Below are 12,725 nucleotides of genomic sequence, written 5' to 3' on the forward strand. Positions count from 1 at the left end.
TAAACTTTGTGAGCATCTCTTCAAGGTTTGGTTTCTTTTCCTATTGGTAGGGTGGTTGTTGGTAGCCTGGAGGTGGTTGGGGTCTTTGACTTCCTTGATTGCCCCACGAGAAATTGGGGTGGTTCCTCCAACCTACATTGTAAGTATTACTATATGGATTGTTTTGAGGTCGAGGATTATTACCCATGTAATTTAATTGCTCGTTATCGATGTTGTGGCCATAAGGTGGGTATTCCGAATGGCTTGTTCCACCTCCACTTGCTTCGCATTGCATTACTGGGTGAACCTATGAAGAACTATGAAAACCATCAATCTTTTTATTCAAGAGTTCTACCTGATTAGAGAGCATGGTGGCCGAATCGACGTTATAAACACCGGCTGTTTTCGTTAGCTTTTTCCTCATGACTTGCCACTGATAGTTATTCAATGACATCTCCTCTATCAACTCATATGCATCTTCAGGTGTTTTATTATTGATAGTTCTGCCAGCAGGTCGAAGGATTTAGCTCATTATGGAATGTTTGAACCTGAAGCCAAAGCGGTAACCCATGGTGAGGGCACCTTCTCAAAAGGTCCTTGTATCTCTCCCATGCATCGTAGAGTGTTTCTAAATCCATTTGCACAAAAGAAGAGATATCATTACGTAATTTAGCCGTTTTAGCCGGTAGAAAATATTTTAGTAAATAATTTTCGGTCATTTGCTCCCAAGTAGTAATTGACCCTCGTGGTAACGAGTTCAACCACTGTTTAGCTTTGTTCCTCAATGAGAAAGGGAATAACCGAAGACGAACGACATCATCAGAAACACCATTAATTTTAAATGTATCGCATAGTTCCAAAAAGTTTGCTAAGTGAGCATTGGGATCTTTATCCTGCAAACCATCAAACTGAACAAATTGTTGTATCATTTGAATAGTGTTAGATTTTAGTTCAAAAGTATTTGTAGTTATAGCAGGTCTAACTATGCTCAATTCATATCCTGTTAAAGAAGGTTTAGCATAATCATTCATAGTGCGTGGAGTAGGATTTTGATTAACCGCAATTGCAGGAGGTAGCTGATTGTCTTGGTTTTCAGCCATCTCTTCGGTTGGGGGTTGAGTATCATCTTCTTGCTCGTTCTCTGTGTATCTTAGGCTTCGCCTTATTTCTCTTTGGTTTCTGCGTACTGTGCGATCGATTTCTTCGTCCAAAAGTAGAGGTCCTAACGGGTTTCTTTTAGTCATAAACTATAAAAACCTGTCAGAAGAAAGAAAAAGAAAATTAGTAAATTAGAATAAAATTAAAAATAAAATTAGATTGCAAGAAAAATAAATGGCTAAAGTAATAAAAATTGAGTGTTTCTAATATTTTAGATTCCCCGGCAACGGCGCCAAAAATTTGATCGCGTTATTTTGTGATAGGTTTTAAATATTTATAATTAATCGTTCTTGAAACTAACTATTATCTAGCCTAAGAATAAAGAGGTTTTTATTTTAACTAACTAATTATCAAAACTAAGAATTTACAGAGAATAGAATTGGGGAATTGCTTTTAGGAAAATCGATTGAATTAAGACAATACCTAAGGAAAAATCCACCTAGACTGTTCCGTACAGATCCCTAAGTTATGTTATTATCCCTATTCAAGACTAATAATGTCTAATCCCTAGATTGAATAATTGAGACCTTTCTCTAATTAACACCCTAGGGTTACATTAACTCGATCTATGGATCCCCTTATTAGGTTTCACCCTAATCCGGCAAAATCTTGTCACCCTATGTCTAGGCGCGTAATTAACTCCACTTAATTATGACAAATGCACTCTTAGACAGGGTCTATTCCTCCTCTGAATAAGAGCTTATCTTGAATCAGTATCCTGGTGTGACAACCCGAATTAGGGCCTAATCGGAATAGTGGTTTCGTGACCACAAATCCGAGATAGAAATAATTGTTTTATAATTATTTTGGGGTTTATGATATGATTGCATGATTGTGTGAAAATTTCGTGATGAAATTCTATGCCTAAAGTGCTTAAATTGAAAGTAGGGACTAAATCGAATAAGTTGCAAAATTTGCATCCCGGAAGTTTTTAGTATGAAATTGTTTTGGAATATTAATTAGGAGGTCTTAAATAGCAATTTGACCAATTTTAAGTTCATGGACAAAATTAGGACATGGAAGGAATTTTTGAAAGTTTAGTAAGGAGGGCATTTTGGTCATTTGGATATTAAATGAAATAAAATGGGAAAAATAACACAAAATTGATCATCATCCTCCTTAGTTGCTGCCGAATTCTCCTCTCTCCATAGCTAGGGTTTCTTCAATTTTCAAGCTCCATAGTAAGTGATTCTAAGCCCGCTTTTAATGTTCTTTACATTTTTGGAATCCTTAAGCTCGATTAAGCTTATGCTAGTAATAATTTAACCTAGGGTTCATATTTGGAAAAATACCCATAGGTGAAATTTGTGTATTTTGATGTTTTATGATAGAATATGAGGTTTTAAATTATGTTAAATAACTTGTGCTACTCGGTTTTAAGTGAAAACGAGTAAAAGCAAGATAATCGGTAAAAATACCTATTGTTCATAACTATATGATAGAGTGAGAATTTGATGTTGTTGTAGAAGAGAAAATGTTCAGCATATCATAAAACATAAGAATAAGGGCTGAAATTAAATTCCGAGCCTAGGGGCAAAATTGTAATTTTGTAAAGTTAAGGGCAAAATGTAATTTTTCCATGATGTGATTTTGGATTGAAATAAATAGTATGAGTATTAAATGAGCTAAATGTGTTATTATAGATCAAGAAAGACGCGGAATTGATCTCGAGCTGGGAAGGAAAAAGTTTTGGACTAAATTGCAAAATTTCCACATTTTGCACCAAGGTAAGTTTGTATGTAAATATTACAATAATTTCATGTACATTCTTATATTTCAGCCTATTATATAAATATACTAGCTGATGTTAAAATATAAATCGACTATTGGAAGAATGGAAATAAATATAGAGAGAGAGATCCTGGTTGAACATTGGGAGAGATCGAATGAAATAGAGGGAGCGTAGCTAGGTCACATGTATGATGCTGAGTGCACATCATGTGTACAAGAAAGCTACGATACACCCTGTAGTAGCTAGGTCACATGTGTGATACGAGATGTATCCCATGTAGGCAAGAGAGCTACGTGAAAGATAAATGTAGCTAGGTCGCATGCGTGATTCCAAGTGAAGGACACCATGTAGACAAGAGAGCTACGTGAAAGATAAATGTAGCTAGGTTGCATGCGTGATTCCAAGTGAAGGACACCATGTAGACAAGAGAGCTACGAGACAAATCGGTTAGGTCGCATGAGTGGTACTAAGTGTTCACCATGTGTACAAGAGAGCCGAACTAAACGAAGTATGATGGTGGGTGTCTGTGAAACCATTAAATATCGAGGATTGATCCGAATTGTTCAACGGGATGGTTTTGTGGTGATATTGTGGTTTGGACCTACACTTTTGGTGAATGAAATGTGGTGAAAATGATTTGTGGTATATACATATATAAGATAAAATGAGGTTAGCATAAAGAATGTGTGAAAGAGTGAAATTAGCATTAAAACTATTTTTAGATGGTAGCAGTGATGTGATTTTGAAAAATCACCAAAAATAGGAGGAATATAATTAGAAGTTGAATGAGATGTGAAATTAAATTTTAATTAGTCTACTTTATTGTAAAAGAAACAGAGCAAGCAAAGGAATTCTATATTTTGAGATATTTACAATTGTATGTGACTTGCTCAGGATGAATACGTGATCCCCTGTTCCAACTTTGAAAAATCATTAAAAATTGTACAAAGCAAATTAAGAAATATAGTTTACATGCCTAAATTCCTTATTGAGACTAGTTTTAAATGAAGTAGACTTCAGGGTTGTTTGAATTGTGTACTGAGAGAAATTCAATTCGTAGTGAACAGAGGTCAGATCAGTCGAGCTGTGTAACAGGGAAACTTTAACTAATAAAATGTACTAATCGGCTGAACCAAAATTATAGAAAAAATTGGAAAAACCTTTATGAGTCTAGATTCAGGAAATTTTACGGATTTGAATTTCGAGTTTTGTAACTCGAGTTATGATTTATTTAGTGAATATGACGCAACAGAGAGAAACTTAATCAAAGTGGAATGAATAGTGAAGTTAAAGTAGATATACTTGAATTGTTGTGTAAACATGTTAGATTCTTTAATTAGTATTTACATACTTACTTACTAAGCTATAAGCTTACTTTGTTTCTTTCTTTTGTCTTATAGTGTCCTCCGCTTGCTCAGAGTTAAGGATCGTGAAGATCTACCGCACTATCATACTTTAGGGTATTTGAACTAAACGTTTTGAATTATGGCATGTATAGTAGGCTTAATTATTTTGTTACGTGTCATATTTGTCTAGGTTTAAAATATTAGTTACAAGACTCGACCAGCTACTTTGTACAAGCCATTAAAGTTGGCTAATATTGTTCAAGACATATGTTATCGATGCACTATCAAATTGGATGACATAATTATATCTCGGTTATGTTTAATGGTATGTGTTATGTTCGGTAATACCTTGTATCTGTTAAATGACGAGTAGCGGGTAAGGGTGTTACACAGGATATCAAAACAAGAATTAAGAACACATAATTAAGAATAAGTTAAATATTTATCATTCAATTCAGAAAATAATAACAAGATTCGTCTTAGGTTTCATTCCCCTTAGGTACTTAGGGGATTTAGTTCATAACTAAAAAGGAAAACATCTCAGAATAATAAAGAATACAAAACATAAAGATAACCCAAAACTCCTGAAGGGGAAATTGAGGGGAGATTTTCAGTCTTGATGGTGAATCCGGCTTCTGAGATGGATCAATCAGCTTTCTTGGAGTAATTCCTTACTCCCTATTCTGTGCCCCCCTTTTCTTCCTCCTCTATGGTGTATTTATAGGTTTTGGAATACCTAAGAGCCCTCAAAATTAGCCTTTTCTGAATTGGACTCAACTTGGGCTCGGTAGGGACATGCCCATGTGCGATTACTTCAGGCCGTGCTCGAGCTTGCCAAATTGATACGGCCGTGTGGTCTGCCCGTGTGAGGAGGTCAGGCAGTGTTGATTTCGTACTTTGGCCCATTTTCTCCAATTTTGGCCCGTTTCTCGTTCCTTTCGCTCTCCTATGCCCTCCTAAGTATAAAACATGAAATTAAAGCATTAGGAGCATCGAATTCACCAATTCTAATAAGAAATCATCCATAAAATGCGTTAAACATGGGGTAAAAATATGTATAAATTACGGTTTGTCACACACATATTCTTTGGGAGGCTCGATCACTTAAGGAACACCCGTTCGGGCTAGATCCTTTCTATATTTGAGATTAACGGATTACCCGTCCTGGCTAAATCCTTTTCTGCAACACATGTAGGATCTCAAGTCATGTAAGCCATGGTTTATCCATCTAATTTCCCTTTTGACTTCAACTAGGACATTTATTATCATATCATTATTATTAACACATTTCATGGATTTTCATGCCATCACTATAACCAGTTATCATACATTCATAATTCATGCATTTAGACATATTAATAGTTTACTCAAAGTTATTCGAACTTACCTATTACTTGTTTCGGTTTCGCATTTTAGTTATTCTAAAACTTTTCGTTTTCCTCGGTCGACCTCCGAAATTTGTTCCTCGGGGTCTATAATAATAAAAATGAATTATTAATACCTCACATTATTCTTTTCGAGTCTAAATTTCACCCCCGGACAAAATGACCATTTTTCCCCTAACCTTTTACATTATTTACAATTTAGTCCCTAGGCTCGTATGATGAAATGCATGAAATTTCTACATTCCCAAGCCTAGCCGAATGTCCTTTCCTCTTATGGAAGCCCACATTTTTCCATTATTTCACATTTCTACCACATATTTTACACCTTTGCAAAAAGGTCATTTTAGGGGTTTTTCATGAAAATCACCTAGGAAAAGATGTTTAACACACATCCATATTTCATATTCCTTCATAATACATCAAAGAATAAACATGTCACACATGGGTCACTTTGCAAACATGAACCCTAACTCAAATTATAGGAAGAAATAGAGAGAGTAAGCTACTGGGATTTCAAAAATACGAAGAACATTAAAAACGGGGCTTGGGAGCACTTACTATTGAGCTTGAAAATGTTTAAAACCCTAGCTATGGAGGGCTTGAGAAATTTGGCTGGATGAGGGAGAAGAATGGTTGATTTTTGCCTTCATTTTCCCTTTTTATGTCATTAATTAGCCAAATGACCAAAATACCCTTAAGCCTTTTCTTTCAAATTTTATCCATACATGCCCATTTTTGTCCAAAAACTTAGAAATTGGGAAAATTTCTCTTTAAGGAATTCTAGTTAATAATCTAAAGCAATTTCATGCAAATTGCTTCTAGAATCCAAGTTTTGCAATTTATTCAATTTGGTCCTTATTTTCTAATAGGACACCTTACTCATAGAATTTCTTCATGAAACTTTAGCACATGCACATTTTCATATTGTAGACCTCACAATAATCATAAAAAAATTCAACGTCAAATTTGTTTTCCCAAAACACTGTTTCGACTAGGCTCGATTTTGGGATATTACATTTCTCCCCTTAGGGACTTTCGTCCTCGAAAGTCTTACCAGTAAACAGGTTCGGATATTGACTTCTCATGGTTTCTTTGGGCTCCCATGTAGCCTCTTCCACACCATGTCGATGCCATAAGACTTTTACCAAAGCCATATCTTTATTTCTCAGCTGTTTAACTTCACGAGCCAGAATCTTTACCAATTCTTCACCATAGGTCATGTCCAGTCTAATTTCAATCTCTTTCCGTGAAATCAAATGAGAGGGGTTTGATTGATATTGCTTTAACATAGATACATGGAGCAGATCATGAATCTTTTCCAGTTTTGGTGGCAATGCTAAGCGATAGGCTAATGGTCCAACTCTTTCAGTGATATCGTATGGTCCGATAAATCGTGGACTCAATTTGCCTTTTCGGCCGAATCTCAATACCTTTTTCTATGGAGATACTTTGAAGAATACTCTATCTCCAACTTGAAATTCGATTTCTTTTCTTTTCAGATTAGCATATGACTTTTGCCTATCCAATGCCTCTTTTAAATAGTCACGTATCACTTTAACATTTTCTTCAGTATCTTTGATCAGATCAACTCCGTGAATCTGATTCTCCTTGAGTTTCAACCAATACAATAGAGTTCGGCACTTCTTGCCATACATGGCCTCGTAAGGTGCCATCTTCAAACTCGTTTGAAAATTGTTGTTGTAGGTGAACTCTACCAATGGCAGGTATTTTTCCTAGCTGCCCTGAAATTCAAGGATGCAACATCGCAACATATCCTCAAGAATTTGAATCATCCGTTCAAACTGACCATCATTCTGTGGGTGAAAAGCTGTATTAAAACTCAATCTAGTACCCAAGGCTTTTTGTAAGTTCTTCTAGAATCTCGAAGTGAATCTCGGGTCTCTGTCTAAAATAATCGATAGCGGTACCCCATGTAATCTCACGATCTCAGATATATACAAGTAGGCCAACTTGTCATGTGAATAATCATCATCAAACCATCATGGCCCTCAATGCAAACAAAGATTTTCTACTTAACGCGTCGTCAACCGCATTCGCCTTTCCTGGGTGATAATCAATGATAAGCTCATAATCTTTAATTAGTTCTAACCATCTTCGCTGTCTCAGATTCAATTCTTTTTGAGTCATTAGTTACTTCAAACTTTTGTGGTCTGTGAATATACGACAAGTATCACCATATAAATAATGCCTCCAATTTTTCAAGGCAAAAACAATAGCGGTAAGATCTAAGTTGTGTATCAGATAATTCTTCTCGTGTGGCTTCAACTACCGCGAAGCATAGGTTATCACCTTGCCATCTTGCATAAGTACACAACCCAGTCCATTTAAGGATGCATCACTGTAGACCACAAACTCTTTTCCCGGCTCAGGCAATACTAAAATTGGAGCTTCAATCAGCAATGTCTTTAACTTTTCGAAACTCTGCTGACACTTTTCTGTCCACTCAAACTTAACGTCTTTCTATAGCAACCTTGTCATTGGATTCGCTATCGTGGAGAATCCTTTCACAAATCTTCGGTAGTAACCAAAAAAGCCCAAAAATCTTCTAACCTCAGTTAAATTTTTAGGCGGTTTCCATTCAACGATGGCAGAGATCTTACTTGGATCAACTCGGGTCCCCTCAACTGACACAATATGACCCAAAAACCCTACTTCATAGAGCCAAAACTCACTCTTGCTAAACTTAGCATACAATTTTTTTTCCCGTAAGGTTTGCAACACAGTTCTCAGATGCTTCGCATGCTCTGTCTTATCCTTAGAATAGATCAAAATGTCGTCAATGAATACAATGACGAACTTGTCCAAGTATGGTCGAAATATCGTATTCATTAGGTCCATAAAAATGGTTGGTGCATTCGTTAACCCAAATGGCATGACAAGGAATTCATAGTGACCATACCTCATCCTAAAAGCTGTCTTAGGCACATCTGATTCCTTAACTCACAACTGATAGTAGCAAGATCTCAGGTCTATCTTATAGAGTACAATGGCTCCTCTCAACTGGTCGATCAAATCATCAATTCTTGGAAAAGGATACTTACTCTTGATAGTTACCTTATTCAGTTGCATATAATCTATACATAGCCTTATTGAATCATCTTTCTTCTTTACAAATAATACGGGGAGCACCCCAAGGTGAAAAGCTCGACCTTGCAAAGCCTTTATCCGTCAGTTCTTGCAATTGTACTTTTAATTCTTTCAACTTGGATGGTGCCATCCTGTACGAGCAATAGAAATAGGAGCTGTTTCTGGAACCAGTTCAATACCAAACTCTATCTCTCTATCAGGAGGTAATCTAGGTAGTTCTTTTGGGAACAAGTCTGGATATTCACATACTATTGGTATGGATTCAATCTTCAACTCCATTTTCTTAGTGCTCAGAACAAAAACAAGGTAGGCTTCATACCCTTATCTCATATATCTTTGAGCAACTGATCGTGCGGTTTCGGGATAGGTTTTAAATATTTATAATTACTCGTTCTTAAACTAACTATTATCGCGATGTAGGCAAGTGTACCTATCGAACAGTACTATAGTTTTAGCAAGACCGAATTGTCGAACCCAAAGGAACTAAAAGTACTAGTAATGACTGTCTTTTTATTATCTAGCCTAAGAATAATGGGGTTTTGTTTTAATTAACTAATTATCTAAACTAAGAACGCACAGAGAAAAGAATTGGGGAATTGCTTTTGGGAAAATTGATTGACTTGAGACAATACCTAAGGAAAAATCCACCTAGACTTTACTTGTTATTGTGGCTCCGAATCGAACGATTTATTCATTCAACTTGTTCCGTAGAGATCCCTAAGTTATGTTATTATCCTTATTCAAGACTAGTAACGTCTAATCCCTAGATTGAATAACCGAGACTTTTCTCTAATTACCATTCTAGGGTTGCATTAACTCGATCTATGGATCCCCTTATTAGGTTTCACCCTAATCCAGCAAAATCTTGTCACCCTATTTCTAGACGCGCAATCAACTCCGCTTAATTATGAAAAAAGTACTCTTAACCAGGGTCTATTCCTCCTCTAAAAAAGAGCATGTCTTGAATCAATATCCTAGGATATCAAAACAAGAGCTAAGAACACATAATTAAGAACAAGTCAAATATTTATCATACGTTTCAGAAAATAATATCAAGATTCGTCTTAAGTTTCATTTCCCTTAGGTATTTAGGGGATTTAGTTTATAACTAAATAAGAAAACATCTTCGAAGAATAAAGAATACAAAACATAAAGAAAACCCAAAACTTCTGAAGGGAAATTGAGGAGAGATTTTCAGTCTTGATGATGAATCCGGCTTCTGAGATGGATCAATCGGCTTCCTTCGGGTAATTCCTTGCCCCCTATTCTCCGTGTCCCTTTTTCTCCTCTTCTAGGGTGTATTTATAGGCTTTGGACTGCCTAGAAGCCCTCAAAAGTGGCCTTTTCCGAATTGGACTTAACTTGGGCTTAGCAGGGACACGTCCGTGTGACAAGCCCATGTACGATTACTTCAAGCCGTGTTTGAGCCTGTTAGAATGCCACGGGGGTGTGCTATGCCCGTGTGAATCGTGCTCCAATTCTGCCAGATTGACACGGCCGTGTGGTCTGCCCGTGTGGGGAGGTACAGGCCGTGTTGATTTCGTACTTTGGCCCATTTTCTCCATTTTTGTCCTGTTTCTCATTCCTTTCACTCTCCTATGCTCTCCTAAGTGTAAAACATGAAATTAAAGCATTAGGAGCATCAAATTCACCAATTCTAATAGAAAATCATCCATAAAATGCGTTAAACATGGGGTAAAAATATGTATAAATTACGGTTTATCAAATACCCCCACACTTAAGCTTTTGCTTGTCCTTAAGCAAAATCCTCAACTCATAATCAAAATAAATTCTTCTCAACTTATAATTTCTATCAATAATATCTCAAATTAATCCATAGGTAATCATACATTGAGAATTTAACTAAAAAAACATAAAAGTTTCAAACATTCCAAGTTGAGTATTTAATCATGCAAACATAGGTGTCTCTCCGCATTTAAGTAATTACCTTTGATTCAAAATATCACATAGTTTCACATCCTCACTAAGGATTCACTCAAATCAGCCGAGGTGTTTAAGGACAACAAATGAAGTACTCGATAGTCAATAATGAAAAGTTATTACCATAGGCTTGCACGAAAATCAAATCTCCACCACTATAATTTAAGATGATACATCAATCAAAAGGTCTTTAGAGGGTTGTAGTGCGGCTTGGTTAGGGGGTGTGGTCACAAGCTGAAAGAAAGGGTTAGAATCGAGATTGAATTGAAAAATTACCTAACTAGAAAAAGAGTTAATCTTCACTTATGTACAATAGAGCTTCTTCTCAGAATATGGAATTACTAATATATATACATAGTTTTTTTTTTTTAAGAACAAGTTAAATATTCATAGACTAACTTAATACAAACAAGACATAGCTAAGCAATTTCCTCAACTCAAATCTCAAAAAAAAATAGGGATTAAATTAAGAGGTTTCAACAATAATGGGTTAAAGGTTAATATTAAGGGTAATACAAGAAATGGCTTATTAGGCTCAATGGGGTTTACTAGGGGTTAATCGTGGAGGTAGGCTTTTCATGGCATGAGTGGGTTAATCCTAGGTGCCTTAATCATTTTGATATATCAAATCAAATGGTGTGGTCTTGACATGCATAATAAAGCAAGTTTAGAATAACAGTTCAATACTGACGCAGTTAAAGCAATAAAAAAAGTGAGCATGAAAAAATTAATAGATGCTCAAAAGGCTCAAAAATCTCACAAAAAATTATGGCTTTTTGATGTTTAGACTCGTGAATTCCAATTCAAAGTAATACTTAGACTTGGGGAAACAACTTATAATTTTAAATTCTTAAAAATCAACTTATCATGCTTGATTCTCTAATGTCTTAAAGTTTAAACAATCAATGAATAAATACCTATGTTTTAATTCAAGATATATTAATCAAAATCATAAATCAATTAAAATTTATCCTAAATATGATATGAGAGCTTTTCAAGAGAACAAGGTGATCATTCAGGGATTTTTCTGATAATGAAATAAATACCCCCCAACACTTAAGATGTACATTGCCCTCAATGTACAAACATAGATGTTAGAGTATAGAAATAAGATAGGGAGAGAAGTGAAACTTCCTGTATAATGAATTCCTCGAGCTTAGAGTTTTGGAGAGTAATCGGTTCGAGAGTGAAGAAGGATACTTCGGCGGTCGTAGAGGTTCATTAGGCCATAAGTCCTGCGCCAAAAGAATATGATATCTGGTGGTAGCTATGGTCGTGGTCGAGCAGGACATGACAGTCGTGGAGAACCTTTCCCAGTGGAGTTTTAGCTCCTATGTGATGATGAGCTTACGATCTCTATATAACTGTGATAAAATCAAGAACTTTTTAGGGGATATTAGGAAGAATAATTACTCAAAAAGAAATAACCGAATTTAATAATTAAAAAAAATTCTAAAATTTAATAAAAATAGAAAGTAGTTTCAATAAAAATTAAAAACAAAAAATAAGAAATAAATATTTCTAAACATCTTCATCGTTGAATGGTTCGCGAGGTGGGACTGGCTATGAGATGTGGAGGTGCTGACAAATCTACTGTAGAGTAGCATCAATGTTGTCAAATCGTTGAAAACACTGCTGCTCAAATCGGTTGAGGCGCTCAGAAATGTCAGTATATGAAGCTGCCGCATGAATTGGATGAGGGGGTGAAGAATTTTTGCGGTTGGGCCCGTGAAAGAGAATGCTCCCTTCCTCTTCTTTGAAACAAGTACGGTGGTTTTCTTTCCTCTTAGCGATGACATGGTACCTGCGATTAGAATCATCAAGTCATTTTGGTGAGTGGTCGAAGTAAAAGGAATACAATTTCCAATTAAAAAGCAGACTTTCAGCCACAACAAACATAACTAATATAATAATTTCATGACTTTGTCATTGTATGTAGTAATGGCATGTGTAAAAGAATGAAGCTTTCCTAGCAACATGAAATGTATAAGACATAATTGAACAATGCAAATTACATGAGAGATATTGGTCATGAGAATGAGCATGGTAAAATCATGGGTATGAAGTTTCCTAATC

General features: G+C 35.7%; 1 non-coding gene across 1 annotated transcript; it reads left to right on the top strand.

The window, feature by feature from the left end:
- The first annotated feature begins 543 nt into the window (after positions 1–543).
- On the top strand, positions 544–650 carry LOC128280256 (small nucleolar RNA R71). Its single transcript, XR_008270436.1, has one exon. It is a non-coding gene; the product is annotated as a small nucleolar RNA R71 (small nucleolar RNA).
- The last annotated feature ends 12,075 nt before the right edge of the window (positions 651–12,725 follow it).

The sequence above is a fragment of the Gossypium arboreum genome, chromosome 8, assembly GCF_025698485.1.
Source record: "Gossypium arboreum isolate Shixiya-1 chromosome 8, ASM2569848v2, whole genome shotgun sequence".
Classification (NCBI taxonomy): Eukaryota; Viridiplantae; Streptophyta; class Magnoliopsida; order Malvales; family Malvaceae; genus Gossypium; species Gossypium arboreum.